This window comes from Mastomys coucha, unplaced genomic scaffold (genome assembly GCF_008632895.1).
Source record: "Mastomys coucha isolate ucsf_1 unplaced genomic scaffold, UCSF_Mcou_1 pScaffold14, whole genome shotgun sequence".
Classification (NCBI taxonomy): domain Eukaryota; kingdom Metazoa; phylum Chordata; class Mammalia; order Rodentia; family Muridae; genus Mastomys; species Mastomys coucha.
In genome coordinates this window covers 62,437,204-62,441,681 of record NW_022196896.1, presented here as the reverse complement: position 1 = coordinate 62,441,681, position 4,478 = coordinate 62,437,204, and the positions used below count along the sequence as shown (strand labels likewise).

General features: G+C 49.2%; 1 pseudogene; it reads left to right on the top strand.

Annotated features, from left to right (window-relative positions):
* Positions 1-4,044, top strand: part of LOC116089415 — a 17,225-nt pseudogene extending 13,181 nt beyond the window's left edge.
* Positions 4,045-4,478: the final 434 nt, after the last annotated feature.

The following is a 4,478-nucleotide window of genomic DNA, read 5'->3' as shown; positions in this document are numbered from 1 at the left end:
GCTAGGGATGTTGGTATGTACTGTTGCTGTGCTGAGCAGAGGCAGTGAGTCCCAGGTCTCAGCCACTCATGTAGTCATGAAGACAGACAGCTGATACTCCATAGAGCACCATGTTGCCAAGCTCAGAAGTTCAGTGAGTAGGGTACACTACCTGTTTTCAACTTACTCTATTTCCAATGGGTCTATTGAATAAAACCTCATTGCAAGTTGAGGACCATCTAGAAAACTACTAAGACTGAACCATTGGAAGTTAGAGAAAGAATTATTTCATAAAGTTCTGGTAATTGTGTGTTCTGGGTGACAATATAAGATCTTGGGGGCTGTAGGGATGGCTCAGTGCATGAGGTGCTTGCTATGCAAGCATGAAGTCATGGGTTGAGGTCCTCAGTGTTCACATGAAGGCTGGAGGTGGCAGTATGTGCCTATAACCAAAGTACTGAGAAAGAGGACAAAGACAAGAAGTTTCCCAGAGATTGCTGACCAGCTAGTCTTGTGGGGTTTGCTTAAATCCAATATCCAACAAAACTCACACATCTGGTCAATGCAGATGACAAAAATATTATTGCAATCAAGCCACTGCTGATCAATCAGGGTCACAGAAGAGACTCAAGAGCTGAACTACAACCCTGCAGAAACATACTGTGCAACATACTGACTGGAAGGATGAAACCATGAAGCCAGGGCCTGTAACCATTGGCTAATCATATCCTGACATAAAAGGTTGAGCAACGGAGTTTCCATCAATCAGGATAGGAGCGAGTCCCTGGGCCTGAGAACATGAACTTAGTCTGACCCTGCCAGCAAGGTGGCAAAGCTGTCCCTGGGATGTCTGGACTCAGACAAGTGTTTCCTTACAGCAGAAGCTGCTCAGCTATTGGGGTGTCCCCAGCTCCCCTAGGACCCAGGACCTTGAATTTAGTGTCTCCCTAGGATTAAATAGGAAAAATGAAGTGATAATATTTAGAATAAGTTTCTTTTGCTTGTTTCCAACACTAGCATAGCCAAAATGGTGAGATCTAGATTCAATGAGACACTGATGAAAAGAAATAATTAATTAATTAATTAATTAATTAAAGTGGAGAAGCAATTGAGGAAAACATTCTTATGTCAGCCTCTGGCCTCCACAAATGCCTGCATGAGCAATTGCAATTACACATATATGTCCACATGCATGTCCACAGATATATACACATACACATGCACACACACATGCGTACATAGGCACACATGCACAATTTTTTTTTCAAATCTTGTGATAAAGCAGCTCAACAGGTTACAGAGTGTTCTTTCTAAGTGACTCAGCTAGTCTAAACCTCTTCCAGGCAGCTCATCATATTTATGCTTCTTCCACGCAAATCTAATCTCAGAGTAGTCTTTGTAGCTTGGCTCAGCTGCAAACTTTCCGCAGTCTTCTTACTCTTGGGAGGGAGGGGCCTAGTGAATCGGGTCTGTTTCAGGGACTTCTTGATGCTACTTTGAATCGTTTGCCTTTTGGCTGAGGTGTCCCCCACCCCCACCCCCTGCAGGGTGGAATGTTTCAGTTTCAGAGGAAACTTACTGTTATGTAACAAAAGTGGTTCATTTCCTAAACTTGTGGGGGACAGATAGGTCTCATTGTTAAATCTTTATAAGCTGGGATATCTTTTGAATGGTATAGAATAGACTTCATTTTTAAACTCCATTTTTTACTGTTATTTTTGTTTGTTTGGTTGTTTGGTTGGTTGTTTGGTTGGTTAATTGGTTTGGTTTTTTGAGACAGGGTTTCTCTGTGTAGCCCTGGCTGTCCTAGAACTCACTCTGTAGACCAGGCTGGCCTCAAACTCAGAAATCCACCTGCCTCTGCCTCCCAAGTGCTGGGATTAAAGGTGTGCACCACCACTGCCCAGCTGTTATTTTATTTATTTACATTTCATATGTTGTCCCCCTTCCCAGTCTTCCCTCCACAAATCCCATTCCCCCTCCCCTCTGCCTCTATGAGGGTGCTCCTTTACCCACCCACTCCCTCCCATGTCACCACTCTAGTATCCCCCTACGTTGGGGCATCAAGCTTCCACAGGACCAAGGGCCTACCCTCCCACTGAAGCCAGGCAAGGCAATCCTCTGCTACCTATGTAGCTGGAGCCACGGATCCTTCCATGCATGCATATTCTGGTTGGTGGTTTAGGCCCTGAGAGCTCAGAGGGGTTGGATTAGTTGATACTGTTCTCCCTATGGGGTTGCAAATCCCTTCAGCTCCTTCATTCCTTCCCCCTAGCTCTTCCATCGGAGTCCTCGGTCTCAGTCCGATGGTTGGCTGTAAGTATCTGCATCTGTATTAGTATTAGTCAGGTGCTGGCATTTTCAACTGGAGTGTGAGAGTTGTTCTCTACAGCTGTGTGAGAAGGAGACTTCTTCGCTGATGGGGTGGAATAGGCACTGCCTCTCCCCCCTTTGGCTCTACACTGACCTCACCTTTGCCCATCTCTGCACTGCCCGAAAGCTGTCTAGCTTGTTCCTAAGTGCAGGGCCAGGACCTCCTGTGTGTTAGATCCCAGCCCAGAGGCTGCCCATGTGATTCCATCTGCAGCTGTCTCTCAGGCCCCAGAGCTGACTTCCTAATGCTCATTGACACGGAAAATGGCAGACACCCCACTGAGAGCCTGTCTGGGTGTCTGTTATCCTTTCTCTCCTTAAAAGAGTCTAACATGCTTCCTAGGTACCCAGGCTCTAGGAAATTGACAGGCAGCCTTATATGACTCTGTGATCCTCGTGTTTCCCTTGTGGAAGTTTACCATGCTCCCCTAAACACCTGCAACCCAAGCAATCAGAGGCTCCAGATAGCATGTCACAGATGATGGGCGCTCACTGAGTAAAGGGCCGTATCTCTCCCCTTTCCCCTGCGGACTGGGAATCAGAGACAAGCACACACGTGAGTGATGTTGAGATAAATGCGACGAAGGGGTGAGGTATCTTGGGCGGGGGCCCAAGCAACAGGTCTAGTGTAAGAGGCTTACTGGGGGAGGGGAGAGTGAAAGGCCGTCAGCAGACAGACAAGAAGACAAAGAAAGGAAATGAAAAAGAGAGATGGAGAGAGAGAGACAGAGCCGGAAGGAGAGATGGAGACAGAGGGTGAGGGAGAGGTGGGGGAGGGGCTTTTTATGCGCGGCACCTGTCGGCCATGGGTGATGATTTAAAGCTTCCTCTAGGTGCCTGAGGGTAAGGCAGTAGGAATTGCCTGACGGCTAGCAGGTGACCTGGGCCTGTTGTGTGGGCCTAAATTCTCCCCAGAACTCCCACTGTTTGGGGCCACGCTGGCTTCAGAGGCTCCTGTCCTGTACATAGTCTCCATCTTGTACTAGACTGAATTCTAAGACACAGCTAGATTCCCAGAAACTGCTTCTGAACAGGGCACTGATGCCAAGTAACAGAGGGACCTCTAAGCAGCGTCGGAAGAAAGGAAAGAGCAAGCCTGGTTCGTTGCCTCCGAAATCCCAGCAGCAGAAAAAGCGAGTTTGTAGAAGAAAAAGATCAAAGTTTTCGCTGGAAGATGCTATTCCCAGAAGTGCCTTCGCCTCAGCCCAGAGCAGAGACCGCCACCTGGCCAGTATATTCGGCTTCACACCGGATGAAATCCAGAATTTAAAAAGTGGCAGCTCGGGCCAGAACTTCTCAGATGTGGATTCTACCCAAGTTGCCAGCACCTCCCGCTCTGCTGGAGAGGCCTCCACCAGCCTCTCCGACAATCCCAGGACAGCAGGCAGCCGTAAGAGGAGGCGGGCAGCCGAAGCCCACCAGACCCTGCGGACAAAGCGTCAGGCGGCTGAGCCGGACGGGCAAGGCACGGTCGCAGACAGTGCAGAGGGAGCTGCAGGCCCTGAGCAACAGGGTGAAAGCATCAACAGCTCCAGTGGAGATGAGTCTGCCCTCAAGTCGTGTATGGCCAACTACTTTGGTGTAGCCGAGCGGTTGGCCAGCGGGGAAGAGTATAAGGTTAAGGCATGGAGGCGCACTACAGAAGGCAAGTATCAGTACTTGATGGAATGGGAGAGGATTACCCCTCCCTGATTACCTTTCAGAGGCTGCCCAGATCCCTGCAAAACAAAGGAGGGGCAGCGGAAGCCACTGGGTCCCTGTTTTCTCCAGTCTTAGGGTGGTGGAGGGAAACAGGACCTCCTGGCTGCAGGCTCCTGCTTGCTGCCTGCCTGCTGCCTGCCGGGCCACAGCCTGTATGCTGCTCTACCAATTGCCTGAGTCTCTTGAGACCCCAACTGGCTCTCTCTCGTTGTCTATACTACACTCCATACCCTCAAACTTTTTATTGGTTCCTCTGATGGTACCCTGGCTGTGACCCCTGATTTGAGGCCTGAATCTGTTTTTCATTGTCCCCAATTCTCCATCTTCTGACCTCTGACCTCTCACCCCTTTCAGGTGTTTTGTGTGGACTCACATCTTCCATGACTCATCTGTCCCTCACTGGGCATCCTTCACTGGGTCCTCAC